Raw genomic sequence first — 23,953 nt, 5'->3', positions numbered from 1 at the left:
TCAGGCCCAGGAAAGCTCCCTGGCAAAGGGCTCATACAGACACAGACACAGCAACATAGCCAGGTTGCCTGAGTGTGAACACTCCACTGTCACCCTTCCCACCCCTGGCCCCTTAGGCACCTCACATACGTACTCTGCACTTCATATAGCCCTATAGACAAGGGGACGGGACAGCTGTAACAAGCTGGGCCACCACCTTGTAGAATGAAGTAAGTGGCACAGCTAGTTTCTAGCCTTCAGTGTGGAAAGCCTGGGGAAGTGAGCGTTGAGAGTCCTAGGTGCTTTTCAAAAGCCAAGCTCCGTTCTCTGTAAAACACTTAGGAGGTGAGAGATACAGGAACTCACAGCAGTCCTGCCTCGGTTCTAGTGCTGGAATTACACGTGCAAGTCACCATACCTGGCCAAAATATGATTTTCCACACACATCCTTCTTGTAGACTTCCTCTCCCTGAGGTCACCAAACCATGTATGTCTTCAGGCTATTTTTTTTCCTTGAGAGTCTATTGAATGAGTGAACCGATTAATAAATAGGATTTCTGTATAGATTTGTGTTGCCGAAGCAACAATCCACTATGGAAATGTGCGTGATGATCTCCATTGCCCAGGCAGAGCTAGTGACGGGCGAGGGAGTCATACATCCCCTGAGACCCTGAGGACCTTCGTGCCAAACCAGGGCCATTTAATATTTCCATTAATGGCTTGAAGGATGGGAGAGAGGTCCAGCTAATCACATCTCTGCAAGCACCGAAGCTGGAAGGGATCTTTGCCACTTCAGAGGAGGCCCAGATTAAAATGGGATACAAGCTTGACGAATTGCAGAGATGGCCCTAAATCAATAAACAAACCAGCAATAAAGATAAATGCCAGCTGTGGGAACAGGGCTTGGGGAAATGATCAGGGAGCAAGTGGTGGGGAGAGAAATGAGTTCTGAGGGGGCCCAAGAGGAAGAGCCTAGGTGGAAATTGATTGAGCCATCGCGGTGTTGGTGAGGTGGAGGCTGGGCTCTGCCACCCAGTGGACCCCAAACTTTAGAGAGATGGAGAGGGGCTCAGAGAGCTTAGCAAACTGAAAAGTCAGAATTTGGCCTGAGATGATGACTTAGCGAGTCTGGATCCAGGAGGAGAAGGTTCTGGTGGAGGTGCTCCATGGATGATGCTTTTGAAAAAGCAAGATGGCAGACAGCTCCTGAGTGCAATACTGTCTCATATTGTCTCCTCTCTGCGATGCCTAGCCCCAGGGGTTCTCTGAGTTCTAGCATCCAATAAGCTTGGAGATGGTCTCTTTAGAAGAAAAATTAATTCACAAGGCAAGCAGGCATAGTATTAAGCCCAAACTTTGCTGCAATTGATCAACTTAGTGAGCTTGGTCCAAACCAGAGTTTCGAACTGTTTTTAGCTGTAAGCCTCCCCCACCCCCACCCCACCCAACACTCTGTGGACAATGTCTTGTGGGACTTCAGGGGCTGCTGAACCCCTCCCAGCCCTGCTACCTATCAGACACCTTGGTCCTGGGTATTTTCTCTTATTCCCCATCATCTCTTACAGTGCCACTGTTCTTGTTTCCCATAATCCTCTGGGACAGAACTGCCCTCTAACATTCTTACGAGCCGAGGGAAGTATGTTATTTGCAGTGCCGGGCCTTAGCTTCAAGTATCTATTAATAAAAGCCTATGACCCTGACTTGGAGGAAAAGGGGCTTTTCTTTCATCCATTGTCTTCCTAGAGCTGTGCCAAGGGCTGCAAGCTGCCTCTCATTGCCTGTTCTCTCCTCATCCCTGTGGGAAGACGCCTCATGCTGTTTGACATGACCATGTACCTTGCTAGGAACCCATGCTTCCAAACCTTCGCAGGGGGACTGACCACCCATTTCCCTTTTTACCTTGGCTTCCTGGAGGCTTCCAGAACATTTATGTTTAAGCAGGTGACAGCCACTTAGCCCAGGCTTCTAGTGTGACTCTCTCTACCCTCAGCTCCACCCCTTCCCTTTATTTGGTTTCTAATGTAGGGAGCTTTCTGCAGTCTTCTTTATAGGTGGGCCTATTACGTAGAATGTCTCAGTGCTCAGCGGGGCTATATCTGGGCACCTCTAGCTGCTTGTGCTGTGAACCCAGTGCACTGAGACGTTTTGTTTTCCCAAAGAGATGCTCGATAAAAATATGGGCCAAGATTTTAAGATAGAGAAGCATCTCCAATCAGTCCCCCTATCGAATCTGGATTTCTGACATTTCTTGACCATCTGAAAGCTGTCCATGGACTGGAGCTTTCCGCAGGAGAGGGGTGGGCTGTTCTGCAGTTCTTACCTCACTCTGTTGTTCTTTCTCTACCCAACAACCTACTGGCTCGCTCAATCAGCTGCTTTTACTCCCAGGAGTAAAGTTGAGACACACAGAGCAGGGTCCCCCCACCCCCAGTTAGAGGGCATGGTAGAGCCCCAGCCTTTGCCTGGCATTCTACATGGGGTGGTGCTTACCCCTGCTGGTTGAGCGGATGGTTGTGATGGATGAGCGAATGAACAAACAGGTGAATGTGCACTAAACAAAAACTGGACAAACTAAGTATCCAGAAATGTGTGCAAATTGTGCTGCTCTTGTACAAAGTGCAAGCTGAAGGTGGAGCTGAGGTTCCCCTCAAGGCTGAGAGGACTCCCACTCACTAATACGTTAATACCCAGGCTGCTCTTTTCAAAACAGCTCCCAGATGGCCTCTCCCTTGGTAATAGAACCACTCCTCTAAAAGCAGAGGCAGCTACTTTTCAAAACACTCACCTGAGACCTTGGGCCTTATCTTCCCAATCCAGCGGCCAAACTAACCAGCTGGTGCTCAATTCTGCAATCGACTGCACGGCTCAGGACCTGGCCCTTAAATCTGATTATAGCAAAATTCATTACACTAAGACCTCCCTCGGGGGTGCAGGCTCATAAAGGAAGCCTCCAGAGGCCCCAGCTTGGGGGAAGTAGCTCCTAAGCTACACATCTACCGATTGGTAATAATTAACCTGAACTAATTATAGGCAGGCCCCAGGTCAGGACTCCTTCCCACAGCTGTCCTCAGACCAGCACAGAACACGTGGAACACCCATAGGTTCTAATGTGAAAGAACAGGAGGAGCCAGGAGCCTGTAGGAAGCAAGAGGAACCAGAGAGGGCTTCTGGGGGGAAGGCACTGTGCCTAGATGAGCCTCTCCCAGCCTGGACCACTGCCGGGATTTTAACACCAATGAGGCCCCAGGTATCAGCACACAAAGATAACAGGGAAAGAAGAAAGGCAGATCCCTGTTATATGCCATTAAAAGGTGCCATGATTCCAGGCCAGCCAGGCCTACATAGTGAGACGCTATCTCAAAAGACAAACAAAAACTGACATGGAAAAACTGAGGAAAATAATAATACTGCAAAAGAAGAGTATCAATTTAAAAAGTGGTGTGAGCACACCGTGTCAGAAACACAGTCAAACATGCGTGTGTCTTTCTGCCATCAGAACTGGCTGAGTAGCAGTACCTTTACACAGAACAGCCGTTGTCAGATGGCTCCGCTCTCCTTGGGAGCCGCAGATTCCTTTATTCAGATCTTAATTTTTATTTTTAGCTCTTAGATCACACCTCTCTCTCTCTCTCTCTCTCTCTCTCTCTCTCTCTCTCTCTCTCTCTCTCTCTCTCTCTCTCTCTGTGTGTGTGTGTGTGTGTGTGTGTGTGTGTGTGTGTGTGTGTGTGTAAATGTTGCAGCATGGCCGAAAAGGGTTAAGAGGCCATGGCAGCAACCAAAAGGCTACAGAAGGCCTGAGCCGGAGAAGCTGAGAGAGACACAAACCAGTCTCTCTAGAGATGACAACCAAACAGCTGCAGAAGCAGCTCCTGCTGGCTACAGAGTGTGGTTGCAGCCTCAGCGGGGAGCCTAGAGGAAGAGGGAGGGGGTTACAGACCAGGGCTAGGTAAAGGGCTGGGCGATGGGTGGACAATGGATCCAGGTGGGTGAGCAGGTAAATGGGCAGATGGCAATGCGTAGGGAGTGTCAACCAAGGAGGCAGCCAAGCTGAAGCCGCTGGGACAGTCATTGCTGTGTACCTGCTGGTCCTCCACACACTCAAGTGAGCACACACACACACATACACACACACACACACACACACACACACACACACACACACACACACACACACACACTGTGGATGGCCAGATGACAGTCCCGTGGCAGCTGCTGCCATCATCCACCTCACTACAGGGTCCAGGTAAGGGGGTTGCACCCTCTCTTTGGTCTGGTCTGTCTGACAAGCTCTTAAGCCTGGTTTTCCTGATATGAGTTCACTATTCATGTTCCTTACTCCCGGTTCATACCAATAAACTCACGTGACGGCAGCCTTCCTACACCCAGGGATAAGTCACTTACCAGTCTGTGCTGTGTGGCTGGCCCCAGACAGATGGTGCCAGTCATGTGCTCTGGTTCAGAGCCATCCTCCAGATTCAAAATGGCGACAAAAGCTGCATGTACAAAGGAGTTTCTCAGGACAAGGCTCAGTCTGAAGAAAAACAAAAACAAAAACAAAAAAACCAGTGCTGTACACAATGTCTAGTAACTTACAGCAGGTACAACCTGATCTCAGCAAAGAAAACCAATTTATCAAATAGGCAACAGTCAATAAATCTAACCATTGTTTTTTGCTTTGTTGTCAGCGTGCCCCGCAGACATGGTGGTACACACCGTCAATTCCAGCATTCAGGAAGCAGAGTGAATTTGAGGCTAGTCTGATCTATATAGCAAGTTCCGGCCCAGTTAGGCCTACACAGTGAGGCCGGCTCATCACATACATATAAATACTGTATATATGATATTCACATATGAATACATATATGCATATATGTGTGTGTGTGTGTATACATATATATATCAGCCTTACTTTAGTAATTTAAAGATAACATTGTCTAACAGATTTCAGAATGTCTTTTTTGTTGTTGCTTTTAGTTAAATATGCTTTTTTTTTTTTTTTTTTTGGCCTTTTTGTCTCTCTACAAGTAACTTGTCAAATAAATACCAAAATGTAAAATTTGCATATTCATTAGTCTTGTACCTTGAGCTCCTTACCCTAAAGATAGAGGTTCTGGATGCAGGGATAATTTTGGCACCTAGAGGAAGTCTGGAGACATTGGTGGTCACCCATATCAGAGGGAGGTATGCTACTGTCATCTAGTGGTAGACGTTCCAGACATCTGTGCCACTAAACAGCCCAGCATGCACTGGACAGCCCTGGAGAATAAGAGTCACCAAACCCTCAGGTAAGCTCACAGGAATATGTGCGCTTACCTGGGTCACCAGGCAGCATTGTTAGGAAGAAGTATGTTCATCCCTCTGGGCAAGAATAAGACTACTACCACAATTTCTGAGCCACATCTGAAGCAAGCTTTATTAAATACTGGTCAGGACTATGGACACTTGCCAGGTCCATACCCAGCATTCCCAGAGTATTGCAGCAAATTACATTAGTCAGGGGCTTATAAAGACAAATCCCACAAGGCTATGTACATCTGCCTTTGTCCAATTGGGGACAAGCATACACCCTGACATATTGCCTGCTTACATAACTCCCTCCCATTTGTGATCAGGCACATTCTGTGTAGTTGGGGCAGCCAAACTTGTTTACAGAAGGGGAAACACATGGCTCGTTATCTTACATGAACAACAGCCCCAGTATTCTAGGAGGCTGTCTGTCCTCAGACAAGTGGGGCTTACAAGTTAGAGGCATATTGGTCTTATAGATCTCTTAAGCAGAGTGATCTAAACTTAAAACACAGCTTTAGCCATTGCAACTTCTCATCACTGGTGCTAGAGATAATGAGCTACCGTTGCCTCTGCTCACCCCAGAGCCAGTAAGACTCCTGAGAGCATCGGATAGCAATGATCCAAGTGTGGTGTTTGACTATCTTTCTTTGTATCCATGCAGCTTAGAAGAGACTCCAAAAGCTTTCAACAACCCACCTTTTCTTTTGTTTGTTTTTCGAAACAGGGTCTCTCTGTGTTAGCCTTGGCTGTCCTAGACTCGCTTTGTAGACCAGGCTGGCCTCAAACTCACAGTGATCCTCCTGCCTCTGCCTACCGAGTACTGGGATTAAAAGCATGCGCCACCATGCCTAGCTCAACAACTCACCTTTTCATGATTAATTCTGGGTTAAAAAATCATGGATGATTTGTCTCCTATTGTCAGTTTGTTGCTTGGCTTCCATCTGCTTGGCTGGTGAGAGCCTTAGTGTACAATCTTCCAAGCCTGGAACATTAGGGCCTAACCTTGAGGTCCAGCAAGTCATTTGCCAGCAATATGGTTCTAGAGACTAGGGCCAGGGAGCCTTCACATAGCAGCCAGCAGTTGCAGCTCCTCCTTTTTTGGTACACCCCAATTCCTGAGAGGCCACCTCACAGCAGGATGCCATTGTTTCCCCCTTTCTTCCTCCTGGAACTCTTCCAGAGTCAAGCATGTCCATGGAAGTAAAGCAGCTGACTGAAAGCAGGTAGTTCAGGGAGCAGCAGAGAATGGTTTTCAAGTACCACAGAGACTAGCACCAGCTTGTTGTCTCCCCTAGCGTGGGAGCAGTGGAGGATAAATAAACTCATGCCCATAGTGCATAGCATTAAAAAAAAACTGTACCAGAGTCTATTCATTTATTTTCCACTGCTGTGACAGAATAACCAGCAGATGGGAAAAAAAATAATCTTCAGAGGAAAATATAGTGAGAATTTTAGCTTCTTTAAAAACACAGAAATGTTATGTGAATGGGGTTTTTGTTTTAATCCCAAGTATGGAACATGGGGCTGCTTTATATTATCCACAGCAGCAAACTATGACTTGCTTTGTGCTCTGCCAGGGGAGTGATTTTGCCAACTGCAGATAGTTCACTTTTGGAATTCTGGCGACTCTTTATAGAGTATATAAATACCAGAGCCCTGAGAGAGGTGGTGGCTGCTGCTCCCCCTGCTGCTGTTACTGTTTCTTGCTGCATTGCTGTTTGCTGCATTGCTGTTTGCTAGATTGCTGTTTGCTGGATTGCTGTTTGCTGGGTTGCTGTTTACTGGGTTGCTGTTTGCTGGGTTGCTGTTTGCTGGGTTGCTGTTTGCTGGATTGCTGTTTGCTGCATTGCTGTTTGCTGGATTGCTGTTTGCTGCATTGCTGTTTGCTGCATTGCTGTTTGCTGCATTGCTGTTTGCTAGATTGCTGTTTGCTGGATTGCTGTTTGCTGGGTTGCTGTTTGCTGGGTTGCTGTTTGCTGGGTTGCTGTTTGCTGCATTGCTGTTTGCTGGATTGCTGTTTGCTGCATTGCTGTTTGCTGCGTTGCTGTTTGCTGGATTGCTGTTTGCTGGATTGCTGTTTGCTGCGTTGCTGTTTGCTGCGTTGCTGTTTGCTGGATTGCTGTTTGCTGCATTGCTGTTTGCTGGTTGAAGGTGAAGATCAAACTTGCCCCAAGGAAATCAATGCCCGTAATCATCAAGAAATAATCTAATGATATTGACACCCCTCTTTCCCTTCAAACCCTCTTTCCCCTCTAACCTTCTTTCTCTCCTACCTAGTGTTAGTTTGGAAGTGATAGGGGTGGTGTAGGGAGGTAGGAAAAAAAGTACCCAGTAAAGTAGCCAAAAGTCCGGCTACAGGAAAGGTTTACTTCGGTTCATGGTTTCAGAGAGTTGCAGTCCATCACAGAGGGAAGGTGGGCCAGAGTTCATGGCTGTGGCAGAAAGTGACAGAGATTCTTCATGTGAGAACAGATGGAAGGGGCCAGATGTAACCCGAAGGCTCTTCTTCAGTGACTTACTTCTGCCAGTCAGTTGCTGCCTCTAAAAGGCTTTGGAATAGTGTCACCAGCTTAGGACTAAGAGTTAGAACATTAGCTGAGGGTGAGGCAGCTCAGACTCAAATGCAGCATTGGGACATAATGGTGAATTCCCCTTTCAATCTGGCTGAAGGTGCCAGATATCAGTTACATAGTTCCACAAAACACAGATGTGACTGTGCTGGATGCTCACCTTGGATCTGAAATGGTCCTCAGAGACCCATGAGATAAAGACTTGGTCCTTAGCTAGTTATGGTGGCACAGGCAGCCCCAGCACTGTGGGGCTAAAGCATGTTTACGATTAATCCAAAGCCCACTGGGCTACATAGTGAGACCTTGTCTTGAGAAACAAAACAGGAGGCAGGAGAGTGGAGGGAATCAAGATGGCTTAGCAGACAAAGGTTCTAGATGTCAAGCTTGACAAACTTAAGGTTGGGACCAGGAATACACATGGCAGAAAGAAAGAATTGACCCCTGCAAATTATCCTCTGTCACACATTTATGCTTGTGTGAGCATACAATGCCTATATGCATATATGCACACTCACAATTAAAATGAATACGTAAATAAACATTTAAAAATTACTTGGACCCCACTTGGCACTACTGTGCAGTGTTGCAACCTTCTGGAAAGGTGGCACCTGGTGAGAAAATTAGGTAACTGAGGACGTGCTCACAGAGGGTAGCCGCTGTGAAGTGTGGAGACTTGTGCCACCACACATCGTGATGGTTTGACTTACAGTAGGCTAAGTAGGGGTGGACAGAGCCCCCTGAAACTGTCAGCATGAATAGCTTTCCCAGCTCAGCCCCAATTACCTCAGATAGTGTGTTAGTGTTGGAAAGTCAGCTAAAAAAGTGTCTAAGAAGTAAGGCTCTGGGGCAAGATAACTCAGCCTCTACTCTTCCACTGTGCTCCTCTGCAAAATGAGGAAGTCTGAGGTAACTCCCTCACCCCTCACCCCCCACCCCACCACCCTCCCTCCCCACCCCTACATAGACCTGCAGTGGGATCTGCAAAGTAAAGCCATAGGATGCTTAGCCCAGTTCTCTTAGCACAGGACATATAACGAGTGCTCATTAGGCATTGGCTATTGTGATTACTCATACAGAAGGCATTGCCAGTAGGAGAGGCACCAAGTAGGATGAGAACAAAGCTGAAACCATGAGAACTGACCACTGGACAGTGGCCTGTGAGAGCTTGGGTCATGAACACAGCTAGAAAGAAACAAGAACACGGTCACCAGACGTTATCAAAATCTGAGGGACAATCTGGAATCCTCCACTGCAAAGAAACTCTAGCTGAGCTTAGCTGGTTTGCAGAGGGCCCCAAACTCCTGTAGACCGGGGAGCTACCTATTCCTTAAAGCAGAGGACACCCTCCCTTACCTCCCCTCCTCAATCTCACATCAGCAGGTGCAGCAGCTAGCAGGAGATAATGAAATGTTTACTGTAAAGATTAGCTTGTCCATGGGAGCCTGACAGATGCTATTGATCCTGTGCAGGCTGTCATCTCTGTCCCATATGAGCTAAGGTGTAGGAGAGGGCTGTCTTTGACCCAGAATCCAGGTGGGGGCTCAGGCCCCAGGTACACAGCACTACTCAGAAGACTTTCAAAAGGTAAGAGGAACTCTTGAGTCTGTAGCCTGCTCAGACTGGTCTTCACTCTGCCCCCTTGTAGAGTCATGGAAAGGACATAGGAGATGTGAGACTTGAGTTCAAATTCTGGTCTCATCCATCACCTATCGCTTAAGGACTGAGACTCATCCTAAGACATGCATCATTAGGTGACGTCATCATCGTACAAATGTTTCAGACTGCACATCCGCAAACGAAGCTGACCAAAGGTCACTGGGCCTGATAATCTTCAGGGAACACTCATATGTGTGATCCGTCATTGATGGAAATGTCATTCTGTGGTCCCTATTTGTGAGCTGGCTCCTGGAATGCTCAGTGTTTTTCTCATCTGTCAGACAGGTCCGCAGTAATACTGATCTTACAGTGTTATGAGACTTAAGATAGAAGACAAATATGGCCAGGCAGTGGTGGCACACACCTTAAATTCCAGCACTCTGGAGGCAGAGGCAGGTAGATCTTTGAGTTCAAGGTCAGCCTGGTTTACAAAGTGAGTCTCAGGACAGGCAGGACTACATAGAAAGACCATGTCAGAAAACAGAGGAGGGAGGGAGGGAGGGAGGGAGGGAGGGAGGGAGGGAGGGAGGGAGAGAGAGAGAGAGAGAGAGAGAGAGAGAGAGAGAGAGAGGAATGAACACTAAGGGTGGTTCTCTCACCATTGTTTGTTTTTTTAAATTATGCATCTATACAGTCTGTTGGGAACAGTGCAATGCTCACAGAGTCCAGAAGAGGGCGTCAGAACCCCTGGAGCTGGAGTTACAGAAGTTTCCTAGTCACTGAGGGGAGGTAGGTGCTGGAAACCAGTGTGCTTTCTTAACCATCTCTGAGCCACCTCTCAACTACCTTTTATATTTATTTTTTTAAACGAGAAAATCAAGATGGAGACTCGCACCTTTGTACCGTAATTTTTCCAGTACATCATGCTAGGTGGTGATATCAGAAGCACAAAGAGCCTGGCTACACGTAGGCTGGTGTGTGATGTTGTCGGGCTTGTCCTTGCCCCTGTGGGCATGCTGCGCCACCAAGCGGTGAGTGTTCATAAAACGTAGGTGTTTTGGCATGGCTCTGACTGGAGGGAAGTGAGCCTGGAACTGCTCACGGTTGATTAGAGGTTCTGCATAGAACTAGAAGTCAACTGACTGACTGGATTGAGAAATGATGGGTAGAAAAGATGGAGACAGAGCTGGGCCTCTCTTCATTCACACCCCAGATACTGTCAGTAAGGTAAGAAGCCTGGAGGAGAGGTGTTCCCACAGAAGGCAAGCAGCTTGTGTGGAAAACAGTGGGAGGTGTTGCCTCCAGGTGGCTGGATATACATCCGAAGCCAGGGATCGGATCTGGACTCAGTGCAGCCTGGAGCCTTCATCACCCATATAATCTTGGTGATATTTGTCGGTCTCCTCTCATTGGTAGAGGAATCCACAGAGCGGAAGTGACTCCTATGAAGACTGTGATGAGGGGAAAGCTCAGCACAGAGATGTGGAGTGGAGCAGGCAGTTCCGGAAGCTGAGGGGAGCAGTGGAGGGGGGAGGAAGGGAGGGAACGGCCACTAGGTGCTATTATTTAAAGCCCCACGCTAATCCATACAACTGTCCTTGGGTTCAGCAACAAGAGTGCCATTTTGACCTTGAGCATAACTGCATCTGAGAGGTGATCCAGTTAAAAGGTCCGAGGCCAGGGTTTGAGGATGGAGAAGGTCAGCGCAGAGAGAAGAGAGAGGTCAGGTGTGAGCTGTAGGACCAGAACCATAGGGAAATGGAAGGTGTTTTGTCTTTGGGGGAGAGGGGCTTGTTTTGTTTTGCTTTGGTTGAGCTGAGTTCAGGCTGGCCTCAAACTCCTGAACTCAAGAGAGCATCCCAGTTCAGCTTTCTAAGTTACTATGATGACAAGGTGCCCTGACACACCTGGCTACCTGGATTGACTAATGAATTAATTAACTAGTGCTGTTGGAGACAAAGGAAGAAGACAGGGGGACAGCCCCCACCTCCAAGGCGACAAGTAGGGAACTCTGGATGCCTTAGCCACCACCAGCAGGGCCTGCCTTACGCAGGAGGAGCACAGAGAGCAGCCCTGTGTGAGGGCACAGGGGAGGGCGGCTGTGTGAAGCAGATGGAAAAATCAAGTCTGGAAACCATACAACCTGCAGCAAATGTTCCAGAGAAGTGACTGGAGAAAAGTGTCTTTTTAACATTTCAAATTTCGGGCAGGCCATAGATCAGGAGCTCACAGGCTGTAGACCGCAGTGACACATGGGGCATGGAACAGGGAAAGCCACGATGAAGTGGGCAGGACTTGGGGCTGACATAAGGGCAGAAGAGGAGAGCTGCCTGTCTGTCCATCAGGACCTTCCAGGTACTGCACAGGGGGATGGAAGCACCAGTGAACCCACTTACACAAGTCAGGAGCCAGACTGCAGACCTAAAACACTTCCTTTAGGTAGGGTGTCCCTTCCTCCTGCCTCTTCTTGTCCTCTCTAAAAGGCCTGTGCTCCACTTCTCATGTCACAAAAGCTGGCTGACCTGACTGACCTGGCGGAGACGAGAGGGGGGCACAGCCTGTCAGGCAGAGACAGGCTTGTAACGCCTTCTTTGACTCTGGGCCCTTCCCACCCTTTTCCTTGGCCTCAGTCCCCGCTCCTAGACAAGAAGGTTGTCTTAGGGCCGTATTCTTCAAAGGGAAGTCTGGCTAATGAGCAGCTGTTACTGTTTTCATCCTTTGAGCTGCTAGGCTGGGGGTCAGAGAGCAGGGCTCTGGTGCAGAGCCCCAAAACTCAGACAAAGTTAACATGCAAGCCTTCTAAACAAGATCTAAACAGAAACATTCCCCCCTTAATTAATGGCTGCCTTTGAGGTTATTAAGTTAGACTGGGTAGGTGTGTGGCCTTTCTTTCTACTGCCCTTCCAATTAACAGGCACTTTGCTTGGTAAATGTTAATTTAGAGTAATTGGGTGTGCAGATGAGGGGCGGGAGTGAACGCTGCCTGTACTGCAGGTTAATTGCTGGTAAGTGTCGTTCCTGCAGCCTTGGGCCAGGGATGATTAATGGCCTCAGAGAACCAGAGAAACCCCTGAGGCCAGCAGAGGCTGCCTAGTTTTAACCCTTTAGTTACCAGAATGAAGAGCTAGAAAAATAGCAGAGGCACAGACCACAGGCCTTCTAGGAGACCAGCAGGGACCCTGGAGATGCTCCACTGACAGGGTCACTTCCTGTCCTACCTTTCTGGTTTGGGGCATTGCCCAAAATAAACTGGGCGCCAATTACTTCACTCCATAGGGAGAAGGACATAGCATCTGAATCACAGATCACACGGAGACATGATTATCTGGAGAGATAAAATTCATTTCTACCTTTCCCTCCAATACCCAAGCAGTTAGCCTGGGACAACCAGAGTGATGCTCATATGCTGGGCTAGTGTGATGAGAGTGTTTTGCAGTGGCATTGAAGCTAGCAGGCTCTGGGAAGGGAGTGTCTCTGAAGAGCAGAGTAGGTCTGGATCACCTTTGGGGCTTTGGGGCTTTGGAGCTGAGACTGCCCTGAAGATTTCCTTGTGGAGGAAGGCTTCCCTGTGGGAGTCGTTTCTGATTTCATCTTTCCTACGGGTTTCGAATTTTGAACTCCTGTCAGCCCCTTAATTGTATAAACCAATTCCTTGCAGCAGATCTCTTCGTGTTTATCTCGTACAGTTTCTGGTGGTTTTGCTTTTGTTTTTCCAGACAGGGTTTCTCTTGTAGTCCTGGCTGTCCTGCTTTATAGACCAGGCTGGCCTTGAACTCACATCGATCCTACTGCCTCTGCCTCCCCGAGTGCTGGGATTAAAGGCAGCACTGGTGTTCTAAGCCAGTCTATCAGACAGATTTACAGCCCCAAAGTCACTCAGGCTGGGAGGGCATTCTCTTTAGGCTTGGTTCTCGTGACAGCTGCTCTCACAAAGGAAATCTAGGCTGGCTGTCTCCCAGCTCTTAGGCCCACAGGTAAGAAAGTTTCCTTACCTCCCCGGGGTCCCACAGCCTCCTAAGCCCAGTTCTTGGTTTATGCCTCTGCCTTCACCGAGCCAGTTCCTTCCCTGGAGCCTCTCTCTCTGGAAGAGGTCATAAAATAATACATTTTTCTCTTGAAGACATAAATTACTGTGACAAGCCGAGATTGTAGCTATCCTTATTTTATTGTGAGAGGAAAAAAATGGATCTTTTGTCAACTCGAAACCCCCAGGTTGTGGTAGGAAATAATAAAGGCAGAGTATTAGATGCCTGTGTATATAAGGAGGAAAAAACAACACAACTGTGTTCATAAAGAAGGGGTGGGGAGTACATATGTAGTGGCTGCAGTCGGCAGTAGGGTGGGCTACAGTGAGGGTGAAAGCAAGACAGCTCAGTGAAGACATTGTGATTTTTAAAATTGCTGGTGAATTATCTATTCAAAAATATTTAAAGATCCTGGCTCTTGAAGAAGGTCCTGGGAGCCCCTGTGAGAGACTGTGGGGACAAAGAAATTATTTAGAAACTCTGTGTGTGTGTGTGTGTGTGTGTGTGTGTGTGTGTGTGTGTGTGTGTGTGAAAGAGAGAGAGAGAGAGAGAGAGAGACAGACAGACAGACAGACACAGACAGACAGACACAGAAGACAGACAGAGACAGAGACCCAGAGAGAGACAGAGAGACAGAGACAGAGAGACAGAGAGAGACAGAGAGACAGAGAGAGAGACAGACAGACAGACAGACAGACAGACAGACAGACAGACAGAGAAACAGGGGCGGGGTGGGGGGGGAGCAGGCAGGGAGTCAGCAGACACAAGAGAGACTTGCCAGCATGCAGCAGGAGGCTGGCTAGAGAAGATGCAGGCTTTGCAATGCCAGGCAGGATTGGAGAAAATCAGGGTGCTGCATGCTTGACCACACAGGACCCAGCCTGTGCACCTTCGGCTCTAAGGCTGCCGGCTCTTCTCTAAAGGCCCCCCGCCCCCCAGTAGACGGCGCTGGCATCTCTGCCCTTTTAAAAAGGGTCACTGTATGGAGGAGATACTGTCCATCCAGGATCAGCTCAGGAAGCTCAGTCAGCATGGGAATGTGGTTTGGGGGGAGGGGAGGAGAAAAACGAGGGTCTTGGAGTCCATGTGACACCTACTTTTAGGAGCTCCGTGGGCAGTGCCCAAGCTGAGTTGATAGTTAGTTCCGCCTAGAGTAGATGGTATACTGTCACTCAGAGATTCAAGGTGAGAAAATGTGAATTTACTACAACTCCAAGGAGAGGTCATCCTATGTGGTGAGAAGACAACAATCTCGTGGACAGGCTGATGAACCTCCTGCAGGCTCCCCTTCCTCCTCCCCAAGAAGTAGTTATATAACAAATGGCCCAGCAGGAAGTGGGGGGCTTTAAGGGAGTGGTACACACTTGGGAGGCTGAATTCATTTTGTCAGCAAGAACACAAGATGCAGAGGGCCTTGACCAGCCATCCTCCTCCGGACAGACTGCAACCGCATCGGTGATGTGGGAACAGAGGCAAAGCGGATGAATATCATTTTTTCAGAAGGGTTTAGGTCCACAAGATGGCTCACTAGGTAAAATGCTTGAAGACCTGAGTTTGATGCCCAGAAGTCATGTAGAGGTAGAAAAGGAAACGGATTCCACAGTTATCCTCTGACCTCCACAGGCCATGCGCCCTACCAATAAAACATTTTATTTTGTTTTGGTTTGGTTTTTGAGACAGGGTTTCTCTGTGTAGTCTTGGCTGTCCTGAACTCACTTTGTAGACCAGGCTGGCCTCAAACTCACAGAGATCCACCTGCTTCTGCCTCCCAATGATAAGAACATTTTAAAAGGGTCTATATGGGCTTGCAGTTTGAACAAAGAGGGCTCGGCATGGTGGGAAAAGCCTGGTGGCAGAAGTAAGGCAACAGGTCACACCACATCTGCAGTTGGGATGCAGAGCACGGGTGGAAAGTGAGGCCGTGCTATAGACTCTCAAGGCTCACTTCACTTCTCAAGCAAGACCCCACTTCCTGAAGGTTCCACAGCCTTTCCAAACAGCCCCGTGAGCTGGAGATCAAGGTTCAAGCACAGGAACTTACGCAGAATATTTCACATTCAAACCAGGAGACTATATGTATTCAGATCAAAGACAGTGAAGACAGTAAAGGGGATTAGAGCCAAGCTGGCCTCTCATTTGTATGTGGTGCTGGGAAGGCAAGCACTCCACCAACAGTCCTCGATCTACTCTATAGATGGGCATATCACCAGTCTCCTTTGTATACCTTTAGAGTTACATAATCAAATGAGAATGGCCCTCATAGGCTCATGTATTTGAACACTTGGTCCCAGATAGTGGATCAGGAGGTGTGGCCTTATTGGCGGAAGTGTGTCACTGGGGACTGGCTTTGAGGTTTCAAAAGCTCACACCCTTCCCAGCTAGTTCTTTCTCTCTGCCTCATGCTGGTGGATCAAGATGTAAGCGCTCAGCTACTGCTCCAGCATTATGCCTACCTGCCGCCGTGCTTAGCCTGGCAAGCGTGGGCAGGAGCCTGCTTGTGACATGGCCCCACCACTGTGGAACCTGAAGCCAGCCCTGCCCTTTGGGGAAACTGATCACACCAGCCATCCATAAGGATGGCGTCATTTATGAAAGTGCACACAGCCGTGAGAAGAGAAAAGACCATGCTGCAAAGAGCAAAATACAAAAAGAGAAGAAAGCTCAAATAATTAGTGTCTTTGGAGAGACTTGAGAGAAAGGGCAACCTCTGAAGGCAGAGCTGATTGCCATCAAAACAAGTAGTTTCTAGAAAATTTAAGTGATGGGTCTTTTTTTTCCCCCAATACAGCAAACGAATAAGAAAATGATATTGAAAATGGGTTATAAGCAGGCCAGGTATCAGGAAGTCTGAGAGCACAGGTAACAGGAAGCTGTAAAGAGATGGAAGAAGAATTGATGGACAAAAAAGGTGCAGATGTCTGTATCCACTCACTCAATAGAAATTAATACAAAGGGAAAGGGTTACAGGAAAGAGAGGGAATCAAACTGTAGGACAGACCGTTTCTGAGCTGGGAAAAAACACACTCTTCAAGTTTTACGATCCTACCAGGTGCCAAAGAGGGTAAATGGAAATAAAATGCCATGTGTGGACATTTTTTAAAGCAACTTCAGGGGCCCAATAAACAAACAAACAAAAACAAAACCCAGCAAGTCATCCAAGCTTCCAGAGAGAAAAATTTCATCCACAAAGGAATCTATCAGACTTCACATCAGAAACATGTTAGAACCAGGTCCAGTGGAAAGTGAGCCAGGGCCTAATTTATACTCCACATTAGACCAGCTACCAACTATATTTCTAGGACGTTTGTCCCTTGCACAGTCAAACTCAGAAATTACTCCAGGAAGCACGTAAGAAAAACAGAAGGGGGCCTAAGGATCCCATTTCAAAATGTAAAATCAGGGGCTAGGGGGTATAGCTCAGGGGTGGAGGTAGGGGGATGGGGGGATGGGGGGCAGGGAGGGGGCAAGGAGGGGGTGAGGGCAACGATGGAAATGGTGGTAGGAAAGGCACAGGGTTCCATCCCAGCAAGACAAAGCAACTGAAGGCAAATCAATGAAAAAGAGAGACAGCTGACAAGTGAGTAAAAAGTGTAAACAAAGCAAAGCTTTGAGCCCTGGCAAAGGTGAGCAGGCCTTGGGGTAGGTGGAGTTTCCCTTCCTTTATAGATTTACAGATCACATTCTGTAGCAATGCACATACATACATAGCCACACTGTGGTTAATGCTAGGTAGTCTTCTTGGGTTTAAGTGTTCAGAAGGTGGAGTGTGAAAAGACTTGACCGTGTTTCCGGAGCAGAACGGAAAGGTTATAAAGCCCACTAGTGAGGAGCGTGGGGTCTTACCTCCTGGCGTGGAACACGTGCTGTAGAGAAGCAACTAGAAATTGCAGAAAAGGAAGGATGGCGTGAGCCTGTGCATGCACATGAGGGTGTATTCATGACTGCTGCATTTAAAAAAATGTTTTATGTGGATACATTTGATATGTATGGCAGTACACCTGGGAATCTTATCTTTTTCTTCCCACACTTAACATGAAATTTTTAGAAGCATGTACACTTTTTCGTCTAGAACTGTAAAATAATAAAGTATTACAGATCTACTTAATTTGCAGTTGGCCTAGGGGATTTGCTACTCTTGGAAAGGCCGCCAGTGAGAGAAGTCAAACTGTGCAATAAAAAACTCATTTAAGGCCTCGGTAATTCTAAACCATACCAAAAAAAACCAACCAACCAAACAAACAAAAAACAAAACAAAACAAAACAAACAAAAAAAAAAAAACCCAGAAACAAGCAAAAAAACAACCCTCAACCAAATAAACAAAACAATGGAAGAGCAGCACTGCCCCCTTGTGGAGATGTGCTGGAGAGTTTGTAAATGAGTCTGTTGTTTGGGTCGTTTTGTTTTTGTTTTTGCATAGCATTATCTTTTGATACACAAGTTGAGAATCCGCCTAACCTCTGAAGTAAGCGTGCATAACAGTCCCTGTAAGCAGGGGGTGGGGGCTGCTTCCAGAGGGGAGCCTGGGAGGACATGGGAAAATGTTTAGGACAGGTTTTGCTTTTTGTTTTTGTTGTTGTTTGATTTTGTTTTGGAGACTGGGTCTCATTATGTCGTAGCTGGAAGTCTCTAAGTAGACAGACTGACCTCAAGCTCACAGAGACGTCCCTACCTCTGCTTTCCCAGTGGTAAGACTAAGAATGTGCAGCATCCTGGCCAGCAGGTGGCCACCTATGGGACATGGTGCCAAATCTCTAACTTGGTTTTGCTAGGGCAGAGGCCTGGTGGGGGCCCAGGAAGACACACAGGCAGAACTGACAGAGTAAGATATTTTGCTATAGTAGAAATAATTTTTAAATAAGCCTTACTTTCCATAAATAATGCTTCATGAAAACAGCAGCATCACCCTGGGGACTGAAGTTGAGCCTTCCACTCCATGTCATAGCACGGATGTTTGCATGTTGGAGGGGGTTTAGACTGCACGACCTCTGGGTACACGAATGTACCATTTCACAAGTATGTCTGGTGCCTATTCTGCTAGGCTAGTGCAAGGCCCCAAAGTCACACAGACTGGCTTTTGGAATGATTCAAACACAGTTATGACTGCAGAGAGTCCAGGAAGAATCAAAGCACTTACTTAACATGGCAAGGCTTCCTAAAGAAAGCCCAGACCACAACAAGCCCTGGGCTCTTATCACCCGTTCAACAAGCCCTTCAGGCCTGTTCTGAGCCCAACCTTGGGGTAGGGGAGAGGGTTGTGGAAATAGATTGGATATGATCCTTAGTGTTTTGTTTGTTCGTTTGTTGTTTGTTTGTTTTTGGGGGGTGTGTTCCCATCTTGTTGCAGCAAGATGTTTAGAGGGAAGCCTGGGACAGCAGAAACCAAGTGCTTTGTGGAGCTATCCAGAGACTCTTTAGAAGTAGTATTGTACCGAAAGAGCACTCCACACATGCTAAGCTCCCTGAGAATCCAAGGGCACAGCAGAGTTAGCTGTGCTGTTTTGCTAATTTTAAGATCTTCAGTAATTGTGAAAAGCACCCACTTCTTTCAGGGGCATGGAGGTGAAAGTAGAAGCCAAATGCGGTGAGAGTGGGCACCACATAGGGTACCCTCTTCCCACAGGCAGGCTGGGAAGTGTTGCGGAAGCAATGGCCTTGCAGAGGAGCCTTGGGATAATTAAAATCAGCAGAGCCGAGGGCAGGGGCAAGTGTGGCTCCAGAACCAAACTGAACAGAAACAGAACAGCAAACAGCAGCACGAACAAGGGTCATTCAAACATGGTGGTCACATAGAACAGCGCGTGCGAACAATGACAGGCTCTGGCTTTTAACTTATTTATAAGTTAAGCATCATACATTTTACCCATTGCATGTGCACAGTGAATAAGGCTGAGTACATTTACAGAGGTGCAAACTCACCAAAACGGTTTTAGAACATCTTTGTTATTTATAATCCTCTTGCTCTGCTTATTTCATTTATTATTGGGAGGGAATCCAGGGCTATCATCTCGTGATGGTTAAGTGTTGTCAACTGACAGACTCTTGAGTCACCTGTGGATTGGGCCTCTGCACATGCCTGTGGGGGACTAACTTGATCTTATTAACAGAGGTGAGAAGACATGCTCATTGTGGGTACTGCCATTCCTGGCTGGGAGCCTGGGGATATACAAGTGAAGTGGAAGGGAGGAGCTGACAGATCATGCCTTCATCACTCTCTGCTTCCTGACTGTGATGTGATGTGATCAGTGGCTGCTGTAAGTCCCTGCTGCCCTGACTTTCTTATCATGGTGGATGGTACCTGGAACTGTGGCCAAAATCAGCCCTTTCTCTATTAAGTATTTCATCTCTGCAATTGGAAAAGACACTAAGATCCACCCCAAAATATGCTAGTGCGGTATGCTAATTATATTAATTAAATAAATTTAGTAGAGGTGTGCTAAAAGCAGCTTTCCTGTCTTCCCCTTGTCTGCTTAAAGCCCAAAGCCACAAAGGAAGATGATTATGTGTAGTGAGAATTTTGTAATTTTGGTTTCTTTAAAAAAAAAAAAAAGCAGAAATATTGTAAGAATGTTTTTGTTTTAATCTCAATGGCTCCTTCACAGCAGGTGACCATGATTTGTCTTACGATCTAGCAGGGGTGTGGTTTTGCCAGCTGCAGGTAGTGTGTGGTGTTTGGAATCCTGGGGAACTTTTTAGAGGATATTTTAAATGCTAGGGTCCCAAGAAGTGGGGTGCTGTTGTGGTTGTTGGCTGGTTAGTGGTTGGATGCTGTTGGTTGCTGTTTGTCAAGTAGTTGTGCACAAACTAAGGAGAAGAAATTAGATATCCTGATGGCAAAGATCAAACTTGCCCCCAAGGAACCCGATGCCCCTAATCAGCAGGAAGTAGTCTAAAGATAATTTTGTCCCCTTTCCCCTCTATTTTTCTCTCCTATCCAGTGTTCCAGGATAATAAGGGTGGGGAAGGGTAGGAAAAAAGGAACCCACAAAGTAGCAAATGCCAGCTACAATTATCTCTAGCTCTTCCCTGAGCTTTCATGAAATTCAAATTGAAGGAAGACTGAAATCAGTTAGAGAGATGCCACCTTGCTGTACTCGATTTCAGTAGACATGAATAAACCTCTTTTGTTCCTTTGAGGTGAGAACTGATTTTTTTCATCAATAAGTGTAATAACACAGTTAGCATTTCATATTATTAATAATGCTGCTGTAGGTATCCACATGTAAGTGACTGTGTGAAGATGTTTTCACTTGCTAGATTTAGCAAGTGAAACTACAGGAATGGCCAGTTATTCAGTGTCAGACAAAAAACAACACACACTATATTCTATTCAATGTATCAGGATATTCTTACAATAAATACTTTTTAAAAATCTGGTATTCAAATTTAACTGGAAATATCTGACAGGCCTACTGCACATAAATACATGGAAATGGAATTGTTAGGTCATAAGACGGGGTTATGTTTAATTAAGAAATTCAATTTGTTTTTCCAACAGACACTTTATATCCTAGAAATGAGTGAGGGACTTTGCCAAGGAAGGTGCTAACACTTGTTGTATATTGTATATTGTCTTTTGTTTTGTTTTGCTTTTTCGGACAGGGTCTTGTTATGTAGCCCAGGCAGGCCTTGAACTTACTTTCTTTTAAAGAATTATGTATTTTATGTGCATCTGTGTTTTGCCTGCATGCATGTCTGTGTGACAGTGTTGGATCCCCTGGAACTGGAGTGCCGGGAATTGAAACAGGGTCCTCTGGAAGAACAGTCAGTGCTCTTAACTGCTTAACCATCCTTCCAGCCAGAGGCCTTGAACTTTCAATCTTCCTTTCTCAGGCACCCTAGTGCTGGGATTACAAGCATGTGTCACCACATCTTTCATCAGTAGTCTCTGTAACGAATCAATAGACATTCAGCTGTCTTCTTAGGAAAATACCTACCAAGCTCTCAGCCATTTGTAAAACTAGGTTATCTTACTGATTTTTGAGTTCTTCATACATTTAACCATGATATGCCTAAAGGGTGTTTGCTACCAACCTGACGTTGACAACTCCCCGCAAGACTACATAGTGGAAAGAACCTAATCCCCCAAGTTGCTGTATGCACTAAGATGCCCAAGTGCAGGAGCCCCCACACACAAATGTAGTCTAATATTCTTTTTTATATATCCCAAACACAAATCTTTTCAGGTATGTAAGTTCCAAATGTTTTCAGTCTGGTTTGTCTCTTAACTTTTTTTTTTTTTTTAATTAATTTATTCTTGTTACATCTCAATGGTTATCCCATCCCTTGTATCCTCCCATTCTTCCCTCCCTCCCATTTTCCCCTTACTCCCCTCCCCTATGACTGTGCCTAAGGGGGACTTCTTCCCCCTTTATATGCTCATAGGGTGTCAAGTATCTTCTTGGTAGCCTGCTATCCTTCCTCTGAGTGCCACCAGGTCTCCCCCTCCAGGGGACATGGTCAAATATGAGGCACCAGAGTTTGTGTGAAAGTCATACTCCACTCTCCACTCAACTGTGGAGAATGTCCTGTCCATTGGCTAGATCTGGGTAGGGGTTTAAAGTTTACGGCCTGTATTGTATTGGGACTCTAGATGAGAGAAGCATGGGGGAATAGCAAAGTAGAAGGATCCAGAGGGTCCTAGAAACCTACAAGAAGAACATTATGATAGGTAGATTTGGGGCCAGGGGTCCCGCTCAAACTATGGCACCGGTCTCTTTACTCTAATGGTGTTTTGTTTTCCCTAAAAGATATTTTTAATTTTGACAAAGTCCAATTTATCAGTTGTTCTCTTAGTGGGTTTTGTTGAAGTCTTTCACTTTGCTTCTCATATTTCCTTCTAGAAACTGTTTAGCAGAACCGTGAAGTCTGTAAGAGTGGGTCATTTTAGTATGCTATGGTCTAAGTGTTTATTTCTTGAACTTCTGTTTCACAGCTCTGTATCTCTACCTATATGCCAATACACCAGAAGTGGGGGGGGGTCTAATCCTTTGGAGGTAAGAGTTACAGGCAGTTGTGAGCCCCCCAGTATGGGTGTCGAGAAATGAACTCAGGTCCTGTGCAAAAGCAGTGCCCTTTTAACTGCTGGGACATCTCTCCCGCCCTGGCCCTCTCCCTTTGGCGGCACTGTGGGCCTCACACTACCTAGGTGAGCAGTCCCACTGAGCTCTGTCCCAGAACTTCCCTGTTATCATGACAGCAGCTTAGCCTGCTCCGCTCATTTCTAGTTTTACCTTAAAGCCCATTTTGATATTAACAGAGGATTCGCTATCTTTATCGTTACTATGTGTTTTCCCCCTTTCACCTTCAAACTATTTACACCTGAATCGAAAAGAGTGCCCCTGTGGGTACTTTAGTTGATAGTCTCTGACAGCTCCACCACTTAAGGCTTTTGGATTGGGTGTAGAGACAAGTGCTATGTAGCCCAGGCTGGCGTGAGGCATGCAGGCCCAGGCTCTTTCCAAACTTGGGATTGTTAGACCTCTACCTCCTGTGTGCTGAAATTATTGGTATGCAACAGCATAACCGGCTGAGTGAATGAAATCACTGGTTAGTTCATGCCTGCTATTTTGCAAATGCCTCTAAAGTCTGGAGCCCTTTTGTTTCTGTTCCATCTTTTATGTTAAATATTTTTACAGTATTATTCTTATTTTTGCCTTTACTCCAACCAAATTTGAGCGATGTTTTAGTGGTTGCTCTAGGCTGCAATAATATGCATATCAGTGATAATTTTTGGATTGAGTTTCCTGCAATTACAATAAAATGCAGGTTATTCCGCTACTGTTCCACTTCCTAATCTCTCATTTGCTGCTGTATGGGTGCTGAAAACTGAATCAGGTCTTGTGCAAAGGCAATGGGCCCTTTGAACTGTTAGGACATCTCTAGGTCTATCTAGATGATGTAGACCCAACAGTCCAACAGTACAGTGCTGTAACTATTGCTTTACACAATGTAAAATGTACTTAATGGAAAGAAAATACATACTGATTGTGGTATCTGAGTGTCTCCCACACTTGCCATCTGGTTACTGAACCCAGCATGAACCTTGGTGCTGAAGTGGAAGAAGCCCTGTGATGAAGTGGAGATTACTAACGAGGAAGAGCATCCTAATTTGCCTCAGGAAGCCCAGGAGCAAAGCAGAAGAAACAGATGCTAGGTAACAGAACAAAGGTGACAGAGGCAGAGAAGGAAGTGTGGGGAGGATCTGCAGCTGTGGCTGGCTGGGGAAATGGAAAGGGGGTACCACGAAGGAGGAGAGGGTAGCTTCTACACACACGCACTCCCAGCACCTCATCAAACAGTAGATTCTTATGACAACTTGACTGAACTTGGGAGCTTACTCAATTTTGCTTTTCAGAAAAGAATGCAGCCACTGGCACTGGTGGGAAAAAGTAGTTTATTTGCATTGCTTCCATTTTCTACTGTAGTGTTAGGATGTAACTTAAGCATCTCCCGAGATCCTATTTACAGTTCCTCTGGAATATTACTACACATAC

Source organism: Acomys russatus, chromosome 2, assembly GCF_903995435.1.
Source record: "Acomys russatus chromosome 2, mAcoRus1.1, whole genome shotgun sequence".
In the NCBI taxonomy this organism is placed as follows: domain Eukaryota; kingdom Metazoa; phylum Chordata; class Mammalia; order Rodentia; family Muridae; genus Acomys; species Acomys russatus.
The sequence above is the reverse complement of the archived record's forward strand: the minus strand, read 5'-3'. Positions refer to the sequence as shown.